Genomic DNA, 15353 nt, shown 5'->3' on the forward strand with positions numbered 1-15353 from the left:
GCTGGGAGACTGGTTTATGATTTTACATGCTTGCGCAGCTTTCGGTTTCCAAACCTTTAACTCTGAAAACCTGTCTTTGAGTCTTCTAAGGAAATCTTTTTTTTTGGTTTCACAGACAGGCTGTCTTATTTAGTAATCAAGATGAGCCACAAAGATCAAATAATCTATGAATAGACTGTTTCCACAAAGCAAAGCAACAGATCACTCCTAAGCAGGAAGTACAACCTACAACCAGCCTAGAAAGATTTACGCTCCCCAAAACATACGTGCAGGGGCCTAGGAGAGAACAGTGCCTGCTGGCAGAGGAGGAGACAGGGCAACGGTCAATCGCTGGTCTTGGAGCAGGTTGTTCCCTCAGCAGAAGGAGCCAAACATCCCTGTGAAACCAAAAGCAGACAGCTCTGAGGCCAGGGATGAATTTTGGGCTGTCAGACTTGGTACTGAAGTCCCAAAGTCCTTTGCTTCAAAGAGATCTCCTGCACTGAAGTGGCTGAGTGTGTCTGAAAGTTTTTCTTATGGCCCAGTCCCAGGCCCTTAGAGTAAGAGCTTAGCCTTACTTCAAAGGCGTAAGGAACAACATTAATTTCCTGTAAGCAGTCTGAACTTTGAAGGAGAGGCATTTAAGCAAGTGAAAAAAGAAACAGCAGGGGAAAAACCCTGTAAAATGAAAGCAATGATAAATAAATAACATGAAAGTGTACACCCCACTACAAATTTAATAGGCTACGCCCAGCCATGAATTATTGAGCAGAACCATCCATTTGCTGCAACAGGGAGTACTAGTGAAATATTAATAACGGTGCATGAGCTAATCTTAGGTTTTACTTGGTGGTGAGGAGAGAAGAGGTTGGGAAAGCCTCGCCACTATTAGCCGACCGAGCAGCCACGGCCCACAGCCTACCCCCGGGGTCGACTGCAGTGAGAGGAGGGCACGCGCCCCTGGCTTTCCCGGGAAAGTGCCCAAATCCCACGTCTCGAACAGAGACCGGCAGTGACTCCACCATCTGATAAACCCGTTTCCAGAAGGATACGGGTCTAGAAGTGTCACTGGCGGAGGCTGTTGCAACAATACTGGCTCTCATGTTTTGGGGGTTTTTTGCACTCCTACGAAAACTGGAGTTTTGGTTAGACCCTGACTTGGCCCAAAATCTGTTTCCTAGCTGTTCTGGTTTTCTTTCAGGAAATATTTCACCTTTGTGATGGGGGGGAAAGTATGAAAACATGACTTTGGTGGCTCAGCTGGCCAGAGGCTTACAGGAGTAAAAAGCGTGGAGAAACAGATGGAAAAAATGTTTTATTTTTAATTATAATAATTATGACAGGTTTTTTTGCAAAGCTGGGAGGAAACAAAGTCATGATTTTTGAAAATCTGGATCTGGCAAAAGCTGTCTCATAGTTAACCCACCTTCTCATTTATCTGTTACACTTAACAGCCTCAACCTCACTCAATTTTTGGTGAGTGAACCGTAGGTGGCTTTGGCACGGTAGGAAAATGGGCTTCCCCAGGCGCCCTCCCCTGCCCGCTACGTGGGCGCCGGCTCCGCCGCGTGCCCGGGGCGGCTGTCACAGCAAAGATACAGCACTTCTGCTGGGAACCCAGGTGCCGCCACCCCATCGCCAGAATTTCAAGTACCTGTCTTCTGCTGCAAACTGGTGTGACGGCAGGAAAAAAAAAAATCCATTATAAATGAAGCTGCTCTCCCAAACAAATTCTCCACAGGTGGCTTTTTGCCAAGAAGAGGATAATTCAATTTGCTTTGGATCCAGAAGGAAATCTGCACATAAACACCTGTATGACTGAACAAAATGTCGCGTGCACACAGGCACACTCGCATACGCACCTTCTTGTATACTCTATCGTTATGTTTTGATTTTATATGTTTTTAAATGTTGGAAATTTTAACCTCCTAGGCTGTTTGCTTTGCTTTTAGCTTAATTTTCTTTTTTTTTTTTCACTCAGATTCTTTAAAAGCTATATTCCTGTATCTCTTCCTCTTTTTTTTGGCATGTTTCCCTTTATTCTCTCATTTTCCCTTTGCACATTTTCTACATTTTTTTCCCTTCTCCCTCTACCTCTTGCCATTTCCTCACTCCCTGACTCCTACCCTAGCAGTTTCTGCTCACTTGCTCTCACGTGGTGCTCTTCTGTCAGCATTCTTCATCATTTTTCTAAGGCTATTCAGCTCAGAAGCCCCACTTCTTTTTGCAGCCTCTCGCCTGCATTTTCCAAGCCTGGGGGTCAACGGCCCGAAATTCTGCAGAGAAACTGCCACTCATAAACCCCTACAAGCAGCTATTAGCTCCCTGTCGGGAGGGGAAGTTTGCCTCCCCCAGGAGGAACTTGCTGTGTTTCTACAGCACATCCAAACAAAAAAAAAATCTCAGTACAGAATCTGGAAAGCAAATGCCCGAACCGAGGAGGTTTCGTGTCCAGCTTTGCCACGGTTGTGTTTGCAGAGCCGGCTCTGCTTCTGGCTCTGCCTCAGGGGGACTCGCCACCCTCCGCGGGTGAGGGATGAAAGCCAGCCCTAGGCTGACCGTGTGCTGTGCTGGGTGACAGCCCTTCACTCAGAAGGAACACGTCCTGCATCGACTGAAGCTGCAGGAAGACAAAAAAAGATTGGAGTCTTTTTTTTTGGTGGAGGCATTAGTATGGAAATTAAACACAGGAGGTATCTGAGGCCAGGCTTTCTGCAAAGGCTGTAACACGAAGGTCCTGAATCCTTAACAAACTCTTACCTGGTGCATCTCTATTTTTGGAAAAGGGACGCATGAAAGGCCACCTTCTTTCCTGACAAATCTAGTCTCAGTAATGTTTTTACATGGTGATGACAAAAACCTCCGCGTCAGAGCTTGTATTTGGGATGAACCCCTTCCATGACATAGGTAAACTAACAAATACCAGTTACAGCTGGTTTTAGCTGTAATTCTGCTTCAGCCCAAGCCCCACAAAAACCCAGCTATGATTCCTTCATGTTTCCACTATCAGCTTTGCTTACCTCAAATAAGCAAAACCAAGCTTTTCCTTGCATTTTTTTCATCTTGCTGGTCAAACACCTTCCTGTCCTAGTGGCTGGCATTGATATCTCTTGCAAGCTCAGCTGAGATAAGGTTGGAAGCTCAGCTGAGATAAGGTTGAAGAGAGGTGGATGCGCTCTGCAAGGCAATTGAAGGGTATTCATCCAACGACATGTTCCTATTCTAGAAGTCTATATAGAGCAGCAGCCGGGCTTTGACAGTAACGGTGGCCAAGATTGCGAGGCTTTGCACACCTGAGCAAAAGTTTGAGGCAGGCTGGACAAATTTTAGCAAACAACGTATTTAGCACCTGACTAAAATATCCCTCATTGTACAGCCGACCCTCTATATTGGGATAGTAGTTCAGTTAGCAATCATACAGTAGGAACATGTTGTAAAAGAGAAAACTGGACTTTAATTTTGCTGACTGCTTAAAGTGAAAGACCTTTGAGGGAACACAGAGAGATGGAAGATCCGCCACTCGAAAGCAAATGCTAAGTGAAGTGTCAGATGTGTATCAGATGGTATGAGTTTGCTTGCACCGATGCTGCTTGTGTTGGCACCAATGGATAGCATACAGGAGCTGCCTGCTCTGCTAGAAAATGGGCAGAGCACATCCTCAGACAAGCAGGGGAGTTTCTCATCTCCTCATCCTCACCTATCTGCTCCATTTTCTGTGCTGCTGTGGCCACCACACAACAAAAACTAACAAGGCAAAGTCATCAGGTGTGTTTTCAAATGTCAGAAGACTCAAAAGAGCCCCTAAACAACTGTTCTTGAAAAACAGCATGAAACATTACCTGTTGAGTGTTGCCTAGAAGACAGATAAACTTGAAACAAACATTAATTGCTCTTTTGACACAGTATTCAAGAGGCACAGAGGAAACTGAAATGTTAAACAAATCGCTAACATATGAAAACTCCACAACCATCCTGATCTTTTGTGTGTGCGTTTGTTGGTGGTGTCAGGAATTTAGAAACCAAGGCCTTCCACAGGGCAGAGCCAGGAGACAAGCCCTGTGCTATCCAGGTAACACACACCCGTAATCCCAGCAAGCGCCCTCTTTGCTCTCACAGATCACAGTAAAAGAACGAACTCTTCCAGACAGCTACCCAGAAATCCCCTGCATTAACAGCCCAAGGAGCGATAGCGTTCAGCCATATTCAGCTCTGCAGCCTACTAAATAAATGCACAGACCATGGCATCCCTTGGAGGTCACCCACAAGTCAACAGTGAGGTCCGTTTTCCCAGGCACTCACTGACCTGTAGGGTGCAAAAGCACACAACTCATCCCCTAAACCAAAACCCCAAAAGGGACAGTGTCACTAGTCCTGCTCCCAGCCGGCTTTGCTGCCCAGTTTCCATCCCTCATTGTACAGCCGAGACGATGAGCGGGATGGCTTTGGAGACGGTTTCAGGAAGATCAGTTTAGCCTCTTCTCAGATATTTATCAGTGTTGCATGCAATGAATGGCCAACTCCATCACCTCTGAGCTCAGCTGTTCCCAAACAGCGGGGACATAGACCCCTGAACACATTCAAGATGAAGGGAACCTCTGCAGATGATACCACTGGCCAGCTTATGTCATGACCTGGAAGCGGGCAATTGGACAGTATGTACAACCGAGGCATGGCCAGCAGCCCCGCCATCACTCCCCCTGGCCAGGCAGATGAAGCTGTACCGAGGACAAGACATGGGCACACAGGGACCCTCAGGCTGGGATCGCCCCGGTGAGCTGGTGCCTGTCCTACGGCAGCAGGAGGGCAAGGGGAAAGCAAGGTGGTCCATGGACAGGGGAAGGATGAAGCCAGACCAGCTTCCCAAATAGCCGAGAGCCATTTGTGGAAACTGATTCTCTGCCTCAGTCTCCTCTGCACACCCCACACGGGTTAACTGAGAGTGCATGGAGAGGAGGGTAGGCACCGAAATACCACCTGAGCAGTAGGATTTCTTGGTGCACCGTCAGTATCAGATGATTTCCTCCTGCAGCTCCAACGCCCAGCGGTCCTGGTGGTGTTTTGCAGGCTCCATGGGTGGGAGGACCGAGCCAAAGAGACTGCAGTGTAAATCCTCTGCAGATCTCCACAGGCAGGAGTATCTACACATCCACCCTGGGGTTGCCAGTCCCATTCCACCAGGCATGTTCCCACCGAAGCCGGTGGCAAAGACACGCCTGGCAAGCTCTGCCACGGGCAATATGTACAGATTAGCCATGGAGTCCACTCCAAAACTCAGGACCAGGTACAATGAGCCATGTTACTGCTCATGGACGAAAATGGCCTCAGTCACTGTGAAGTGCTGGCCGGAAACCATCCTCCCTGGCACCTCAAGTTTGCACAGAGGAACGGGTAATGCGGTGGGAAATTTTTCTTCCAGAATGATCCTGGCTGCTCAGGTTTTTTTCCCTTTGCACCTTTATGTCTTCTTTGTTCCTAGGGCTGGTTTCTACAAGAGCTTCTGGAGCCTCTGGGCACTGTGATTCCAGAAATGAAGGAAGACAGGATAAGAAAGCAAGCTTCCCCAAAGGGCTTGCGCTCTCCCAGATGAGAGAGAGAGGGAGGTAAGAAAAACGAGATATAGACAGACAGAAGGATGGTTTGCTCTACCACCATCATTCAGAGAGCTGCAAAGGTTGGGAGGAGAAGAAAGCAGGAGCATCTCCAGTTTTTATTTCAATCCCCTTTGCTAGTCAGGGCTGAAGGACAGGCACACAGGAGAGGTGGAATGAGACTGAGATAAAAGATTGGCACAAACCACCATATAGCTCAAGGGAAAGAGGGTTGAGTGTCAAGAGTGGCAGGAGCAGTCTGCCTGCTGGTTAAACATGCTTTGGCTGGTTTAATGCTCCTTCAGGCACTTCTTTGCCTTTTCCCACCTGGTGAGTTATGAGCTGCACATGAGCAGCAATGTGTTTCCTACATGACAGTAACTCTAAATCCTTTTCTAAGCATTAGTGTGGAAAGTATCTAAGTTTTAGGTATAACAAAATATGTTCTTCAGCTCTTCACAGCATTACATATTACATGACTGAGTAGTGTGTCATGAAATATCTGTTTCAGCTGTCAGAAACACTGGACAGACAAACCATAGCAGAGCCAGGCAAAGATCTCACACCGAAGAAAATCCCCACAGTTTGCCTGGTCCCTCCTCCCTCCTCTGCACGAGCTGTTCCTGCAACTGCAACAGGAAGAGGAAGAAAAACTGGGGGGTGGCTCTGATGGCCTCCAACAATCCCCTACAAATCAATCTTCTCCTGACTCATTTCACAGAGAAGTAAGACCCACCGTACTCCCGTGCAGCACGCTGATACCATAAGTGCACCCTCAACTACATGCTGCAGGCTCTGACTTGCAAATCACGTTTAAACAAGAGGGTTCACAGGTGCCTTTGCAAAGACTAGATTTAGTTCAGCCTGTTTACATTTCCTCAGTAGTTTCAGCTGTATGTTGTAATCTTTGTTTCCTCCATGGCTGAAGAGCTGTTACCTTTCATTTTAAAAATAAGTGTATTTCCACATCCCAGTGAGATTTCAGTACCGTGGGCTTTATCTACTTAAAGCTCAGGGACACCTTTGGCAGGTGCATTTCTGGCCACAGCCACGTGACTGAGGCACCGTGAGGACAGCTGGCATGTGAACTATGATGCTCCAGCTAATCTGTGCCCAAGGGTATGTTCCAGCAATGAATGCAAGAGATGTTGACTCATGAGTGAGAGAGAAATCACTGTGCATTTACTAAGATCCCATGCACCAGCTGCTCTGCAGCCTCCCTGCAAAGTTTTGTGGTCTCCCTTCCTTCCCAGCACACAGGAATCTGCAGCCGCAAACCCCAGCTTTTGCTAAAGGCCATCTTTTCAGCAGGTCTTCTTACCTGCCCTTGCAAAATAAGTCAGCATTTAAGCAAAGGCTGTGTGCTTCTGCCCAAAATTTCTGGGACACGCCACTGCATGGGTTCTGTGCACCTGGGCCAACTCAGGAGAGTCCTCAAATCCCACCACAAGAAAGGCTCTGAGAGGAAGGATGAGAGGATAAATACATGGCAGATACATGGTGGTCACAGCCTAAGGGGATACCTTTCTTGCAGCTACTAGGATTTCTGGTTACCATTGGTTGCACAAACCCATTTAACTAAGGGCATATAGACACTGAAGGCAGAGTAGTGCAGAAATACCTGAGTTTGCTTAAAGAAGCTAGCTCAAATGCTGGTAGCAACTGAGCTGCCACTGACCAATGTATTCTACTTCTCTTATTTAGAAAAAGACGTATTTTTAATATATATATCTGAGAGAGATCTCCCATGGTTTGAAATAGTGGTCTAACCATTGGACAGTCCTTCCTCTTCCAACTGTCTGCTTGTCTATGTGGGGCATGCAATTGTGAAAGTAGATGTTGATGAAGTTTGGACATTGGGATGCAAATGAGAACTGTGGACAAAGGTGAATGCTTGGGCACTTTTGGCAGCTTTGCAGCAAGGGCAGCCAGTAGGGTTTATCTGAAAATCAGTGTAAAATGCCAATCTTCACCTGAGGGCTGCTTTTGAATTGGCTTGAAAAATTGTTTTCTCATCTATGTGTAGCATCCACACAAAAATACTGGGGCTCACTGGTATATCACAGCATTAAGACTGCACCGCTTTTTTAACTGAATGAATACCTAAAATGAAAAGTAGGCAGGGGAAGGCTGGTATTTCTTAAAAAAAAAGTGATTAATATTAACAAATATTTTGATTCCTTCTAATACTAGAAATCAGATGTAAAATGTGTCAGTTATCCTGTTACTTACAGGAGATTGAAGGTGGGTCTAAAGGATCTTTAGTAAGGACGTTTCCTTCTCTGATTGACTATAAATCCCTTTCTCATTTTCTGGGAAGTATCTCTTGATACATTGTCGAGAAGCAAAATGTGCAAAACATTATTTTCTCTTCGCAGGACTTTTTAATTATTTGTCCCAAATGCCCTGTGCATACTGACACCTCCAGCACTACCTAAAACCCAACAACTTCTGCAAGTATCAGGCTTCCTACTGACATGCATATTCGAAGACAGTTTCTTTTTAAAGAGTTTATAGTTGTTGTTAGTTCTGAGAAACGCGCTCTCATGACCATGGGAGACCTTCAGCGGCTGACAACCCCACCTCATCAGGAAGGGAGTAGCACAGTATTACTTCTTCCACCCCAGTGTCCCCTCGCACCATCTATCCACGTGATGTCTATGTTATTACTGCACCACTTCACAGACAGCAGATGCCCCCAGGCTTATCATTTGATGGCATCACAGGTCTTTCCCACCGGGTACAGGGGAGCCTTTTCCCACACTCAGAGCTGGCTTCTTTACGGGAGCAACCTCACCAGCCAGCTTGGCAAGGCATTTGGCTTTGGGTACCTGGTGAGGAGGATGCTCTCCTATGATTCTTGGTCTTTTTAGCAAGGGGAGCTCATCCAAGCTAGGAGTTACTCTGCCTAGCCTTACAACGGAGCAGTCGCTGAGGACCCCCCTGATGAGCAGGGTCCAAGCTGCTGGGAAAGCATGCTCACGGAGAAATGGCAAGGTGGGTATTTTAAAAAAGAGCTGTTAGGAGAAACTAAGGTTTTTTTAAAGAACACATAGACTACTTCATTTTAATTCATAGCCAAAAATAAATGTTGACATTATTGCTCATTGTGTGTCCCTGCTCACGCTTCCTGTGTTAATCACAGTTCTGACTTTGCTCATTAAAGCCAAGCTGATCAAGTCACTAACATGCAAATGACCTCACTGTGCATGCAAAACGTAATTCAAGCTATTTCCACTTATGTTGTGTGGTCTTTGCTGTTTTCTCTAACCCCGAGTGGAACCGGGTGAACTCTGAGATCCAGAACCCAAGGACTTCCACGAACTTCCAGTCTGCAGCTCTTCCAGAAAGCCTGGGTGCATCCTCTTCCCTGAGACCTTAGGGGGTACAGTACAGCTTACTTGACGGTAGCTGCTCAGCACTTTCCAGAGACTGCTCTATTTTTTTCATGTCTTAAGCTGGGTAATCTGAAATCTTAAGTTTTATTTTGAAAACTCTGGCCTGGATACACAGGTGAAAAAACTGAGGAGCAAAGTCATGACACCTGCCTGTACATAAAGACAGCAAACATATGGGGAGGGAAAGAAGAGAAAAATAGTCTGCCAAAGCTAACTAATAGGAGCCAGTTACATTTTCAAGAGTTTATTACCAATATTTCATGATAAAAATCTCACAAACTGAATTTCATATTTCTCTTTACAGAATGTCAGGCAAGCAAGGACTGTATACAAAACAACAGGGCATAAATGCTAGAAGTTTGCTGACAATTAGGAGTACAGATGCTTTCGAATTTAAAAGTAGGGTAAAAGTTGTATAGCTTGTAGAGAGATTTTGATATATGGCATAAATTATTTATTTTCTTGTAAATGCAAAGAAGCATTTGTCTGTAAGATACACTGAAATCTCATCTTTTGAGTTCTTCCCATAAGCAACAGAAAAAAAATTATATTGACAACTTCTTAGAGTCAATCATTCAGAAACTTGTTTATATAAAAATTAGAGAATATTCTCATGTATCTTTACATAATCATGAAACAAAGAAGTTGTTTCTAAAGATACTATTTTTAGGTACGTCTTCAGTGATTCAACTTGAGACTTCTGCTTAACAGCAGACACTGGGGTTTCCATCTTTCTTTGTTATTTAACATGATGACAATATAAAAATATTATTAAAAAAAAAGAACCAGTAACTGGCTTTATTTCAGAATTTTTTTCACTCAATTCCACTCTTACCCAGCATACTGGCTCCCTTTTACCAGTACACACAAGAAAATGAAACTTTTTTTGTATTTTTTTTCTGCCCTGAGAGGGATAGGCAATTCAATCCCAACATGGCAACAAGCATTTGTAAAAAGTTAACAAAACTGCTTTCATTTCAGGGTTAGGCAACATAACAGCACGGTGACAGGAACTGTAAAGGGGAAAGAAATTCCACTTTTATAAGAAATACAGCTATTTCTGCTTACAGGAACAAAAACATTTCGTAAAATATTCAGGTCTCTGAAACTAATTTTTTTACTGTAGTTTTATAGTGCTTTATCTTTGGGGAAATCAATTCCAGAAATGATGCTGACGTCCTTTTCCAAAAACTTTTGGACTCGCTGATTTAAGTGTGAAGTGAAAGGCACGTGCTGCCACTCTGCTGTCCCAAGTACTTCGACACTGGAGTTTTAACCACGCTTTTCCGTCCTGTGGTACTCAGTTTAAACAGGCTGAGAAGAAAGGACCGTGGATGTGTGGCTGGAAGGGACCTCTGGAGTTCATCTACCCAAATCTTATGCTCAGTGGGTTATATTAAAATGCAATGCTATGAGGAAGGAAACTTTTCTGATGTAAAAGCATACATGATTACTTAGTTCATATGTATGAGTGTTCCCAGCTAAAACAGTCCACTTTCTGCAGGATAAGGGCTTGCAAGAACAAAATGAAATGTGTTGACCTTCTTCTAAGATTTTCTTTAAAGAAAAAACCCTACAAAATAACTTCAGTGGCTTCCTGAAACAGTAGTAGCCAAGGGTGTACATTCGCAATCTAATAAAGGCCTACTAGTGCTAAAATATGACAACAGGAAAGGAAGAGTAAATATTGAAGGTTCAATAATGAAAACCAACAAAGATAAATAAATTTTAAACTAGGGAAATGGTAACTAGGGAAATATGTTAAATATTGATTCGGAATAAAACCCTAAAAAAAAAGAAGTATAAGGATGATCACAATAGAAACATTAAATATGACTAAAGCAGATTAAAAAATAAATTAGGTTTATTCAAAATGTTGATTAAGTGGGCTAGCTATCTCCCTGTAAGAGAGAAGGAAATTGGACTAGCTGCCTTCCCGTGAGAGAAGGAAATGAATGCACTGTATATACTAAGGGTCACCAGGTCACTAGGTAGCATAGGAAGGAAAAGAGGAAGCCTTACATGGGGAGTATTCCCCTCCCTAACACCAAGCATCCGACTCAGACCCCTAAGCCTGCATTCAGTGGGACCAACTTCAGGGCTCCCAAGAGCTGGCTGGGTCGGGGGCTCTGCTCAGACACTCTCCAGAGGGTGTCTTCCCACAGGCAGCACAGGGAGAGCCTGAGAAAAGCAAAATACTGGAAGAAAAGAAGCAGATGTTTCCTTTGCAGAGTACATCACCAATTTAGAAATCCATCCCTCAAGTCCACCTTGTAATGCTATTACCAATTTGTGAGTTTTCCAGTTGTGTGATCCCTATGTCGCCAATACTAAAGGTCAGTAAGAGGACTAGCAGCATGGTCCTAGCTTCTTCTTGATGAAAATCATTCCATTTTGGTAACCCACACTGTTGCAATTGGTATTTATGCCATCCAGCCCTCAAAACCAAAATGTGGATTCTCTGATAACAAGGAAAAGAATATAATTTCTGATGAATGATTGTATTTACATGAGAAAAACCTGTGGGTTATCTGTAAAATAAATAAATACGTAAATAAATAAGTCTGGTTATTTAGCAATTGTACGGGTTACACATGTGCATGCAGAGGAGCAGAAGCAGTTTATCTCCGAGTTTCTCCTCTTGATCTCCCGGCGTGTGCTCCCAACACAGCCCTGCCTATGGTTCCTTGCTGCTCCTTTCTCTGATTTTGCATGGATGATGGGAGGGCATGAGTTATCTGAGGACTTATTTTTTAGCATCGTACCTTTAATGGAGCAAGGGCTATCTGAAGTGTGTGTTGCACATGGGAAAATTCAGGAGTTGCAGGTCTGTCATAGAGACGGTGATGGGATGCGAGAGAGAAAGCTTTAACGGTGAGGAAGCACCACGTGATGTGGTGGTGTGGGAAAGGGAGTTTCATCTGAGTTTCATCTTGTTTTCTAACTCAGAAATAACAGGTATAGCATACCCCGTTACTGGACTGCCGCTGTTGCTGACCTTCTCCCTCACAATTAGTGCATCTTAACAATCATTAAAGGAACAGAGGGACAATTTTGGAAGCAGCTGATGGAAGCACCATCTAACCAGTCACCCAAGACAGATCACCAATGGAGACCAGTGCCAGACACCGCTGGGGATCTGGGCCACAGTCCCTCCCACATGTCTTGCCACACCAGACATCCGCTCAGACGGCTGTGCCACCACCCAGTTGCTGTCATGGCCCCTGCCATCGCCGTGGGAAGGGCCTGGAACAGAAAATGGAAAGAGGCTCTTTCCCACCAGGGAAAACTCACACAAGCCGTTGAGTGAGATGGTGTTTTAAGCACAGCTCTTGTCCCTGCCTTTTATGCTGAAACAAAAAAAGATAGGCCTTGATCTTGCAAACACAAAGGCCACCTTATTCCTCTCATCTGAAAGAAGAAAAAACCCAATCCCACTGAAGCTTGGAGAAGTTTTGCCAGGAGCCCCTGTAAGAGCAAAATTCCATCCCGCTCGCAGACTACAGGATGCAAAACTTCCTCGGGAGAGGAAGCCTAAATCACACATTTTGTGTGACAAGTAGGGTTTTCAGTCTGGGGTCCACATACTACCTAGCACTGGCCCATACGGACACCGCTGCAGAGCCTGGAGATGGCACTGCAGGGAAGGCTTCCCCTACCACCCCCGCCAGCGGGTACCTGGCAGAAGGGACCTGGCCAAGCCCAAGCGCAGTACCATCATCTGCTGTACCTGGGCCAACCCGACGTCCCACCTGCCAAATGCTTGGCTTCGTGCATGTCAGTGAAACTACTTAACCCTGCTGAAGTCAGTGCTCCAGTGAAGAAAAATTACAAGTTTTGGCAAGGGTTTGTTGGATTAGCCCCATTGCCAGTCAAAAAATTCCACATTTTGTGGGGAAGGGAAGACTGCAACCCAGCATTTCATTGTCAACGGCATGAACGCATACAAAATGTTTGAGTAGGAGGATTCTGGTATCCCTTGGGTATCCTTCTAGCCTTCCTCAGGGCGCCATCTTCAGCGCATGCACCTACATCTGACCAGAAGACTTGAGATTGTCTGGGCTCCCAGGTCTGGATCCTCACCCTGGTCACACCCTAACTCCAAACCCAAAGGCAGGCATGAACACCCCCATTCTGCCTCCCACAGAAAGGGGTGCCGGAGCGGGAGGTGGGGTGTCGCACCAGCCAGCCCTTGGACCCCAAGCACCACACAGCGGGTGGCTGCACCTCGGTGGAGACGCAACCATCGCTACTGCGCAAAGAGGGTGACACCAGAGCTGCCCAAACGAGCTTACAGCCTAATGGGGGAGAGCTCACGATTTGGCACGGCGTACACGTAAAGTGTATTTCTTCGTTATGACATTTTGCTTTGAATCTCGTACTGCTAAGCACAAAAGCCAATGATAAAATAAATCACTCGGGCACAGTATTGATTCTTGAATGACGATTACATAAAAAAATGCAAATGCCTTGGTGTGTTACATAAATAATTCCCCTCTGGCATCTATTATGCACATTGCAGCCATACCTTTAATTTCATTTACGCAGTTTCTTTTGTGGAAAGACATCCCAATTTTTCCCTCAGCCTATTCCACTCACGTTCCGCAGTGGAATATGTGCAAAGGAAGAGCAGAAGCAGAGGCAAGAGAGGGATATTGATTGCTGCCAGCCTGGTAGGGAAACGTTAACCTTGCAGGCAGGGGACAAAGAGCAGAGTCATCTGCTGTTTGCAACATGCAAACCAGCTTCTTCACTTCCATAGTGAGTCAAGGGAAATGCCCTTCAGAAATTCTCAAAACTATTACCGCTATAGAGAAGTTGTCTTTAGCGGGACCCTGTGGACAAAAAGGAATTTAAAATATAAATACTGAGATTAAATGTATCAGCTAAACAGTTTTTGACACAGAAAACAATGCTTGGTGGTCAGTGTTCACACGTAACACAGATGCAGGCTACTCATCAGTCCCTGGATGAAACCTAATGAGATCACTTTCAGCCAACAGAGATGCTAAAACTGCCTCCAGTTCGGTGTCCCACCCACCCCCCCCGTCCTGTCCAGTCCCCCCCTCTGCCCTATTCCACATTTTTGAGTCACTCACAACAGACTTTACACCCAGGCAAGATTTCTCTCACGCTTGACCAAACGGGGTTTGCTTGAATCAGGACTGCAGCGCCGGGTCCGTTTCTGAAATTAATTATATTTCCGAGATTAATTCGCAGAGGTTTGGCGCAGCTCGACCCGGTTTGCATTAAGAAACACCAGACTCACACCTGCCGTGTTACACAGGTGGTACTCACACACCTCCCATCCAGGCAGCGTACCCGCACTCGGCGGGTGCTGCCGCGGTAGGGCGGAGCGTGAAACCAAAAGCAGCCGGGTCCCCTCTCCGGCCCCTCCGACGCTCTGTGTTATCCGTGCGCGGCTCCACGCTCTCAGCCGCCCACCGGACCCAGAGCCCGGTGCGACCCTCTGCCGAACCGCCGCCGGGGCTCCCGCACCTCTCCCCGCCGCCCGGCCCGGCCCGGCCCGGCCCCGGCCCGCCCCGGCGCTCGGGGCCGGCGGCGGAGAGGGTCGCCGCCCGCTCGGCGGCCGCTCTCCCCGGCGCCTACCTGGCGACCGGCGAGGGCTCAATTTAATTTTTATCTTAATTTTTTCCCGTGAGTACCGGGGGGGACGTAATAACAGTACCAACAACAACAATAAAGTTGCCCATTAATTATAATTATCCATTTACATATTTATTAGCAATATAATAATTGTAATTCTATAATTATCACTTCTCTAAAATAAAACCATCTATTAATTCCAGGGTTTTTTTTATTATTATTATTATTATTATTATTATTATTATTATTATTATTATTATTGCAAATAAACCAGCGATGCGAGAATAGTTACCAGCGAGGAGCCGCGCTGCAACAGGCGATGCGGGGCGGCCGGGCCGGGCGGGCGGGCTGCCGCAGCCCCCCTCCGCCTGCTCCCCGCGGCGCCGCGCCGGGCCCCGCCGAGGCGGGCGGCAGGGCGGGCGCCCCGCCCGCTCCCCCGCATGGCCACGCCCCTGCCGCCTGGCCCCGCGCGCCGCAGCAGCGGCAGGCTGCGAGGCGTCGCCGCTGCGGCGGGGAGACCCGGTTTGGCGGGCTGGGGGGTGAGAGGGAGCCGGCACCCCTGGCCGCCCCAAACCCTCCTGGAGCCGTGGTGGCCCTGTACCGGGGTGGGGGACGCCTGGCCGCCCCTGGCAAGCCCCGGCTCCCAGAGGCCTGGGGGGCCCGCACGGCCCCTGTGGAGGGAGGAGGGTGAATTTTCTGGGAGACATGGCCCAGAGAGCGCCCCAGCTCCCAGCCTGAGGGCCGGCAGCCAAGCGCCCGGGCAGCCTGTCGGGGATGGGTA

The 15353-nt window shown here is 46.8% G+C and overlaps 1 protein-coding gene across 1 annotated transcript in view; it reads right to left on the reverse strand.

The window, feature by feature from the left end:
- The window catches only part of LCP1 (lymphocyte cytosolic protein 1), a 52727-nt gene extending 37816 nt beyond the window's left edge, over positions 1 to 14911 (reverse strand). Inside the window, exon 1 of the mRNA XM_076363711.1 lies at positions 14865 to 14911. The gene's annotated coding sequence lies outside the window, so the exon portion shown is untranslated. The remainder of the gene's footprint in view (positions 1 to 14864) is intronic.
- Positions 14912 to 15353: the final 442 nt, after the last annotated feature.

This window comes from Aptenodytes patagonicus, chromosome 1 (assembly GCF_965638725.1).
Source record: "Aptenodytes patagonicus chromosome 1, bAptPat1.pri.cur, whole genome shotgun sequence".
NCBI classification, from domain to species: Eukaryota; Metazoa; Chordata; class Aves; order Sphenisciformes; family Spheniscidae; genus Aptenodytes; species Aptenodytes patagonicus.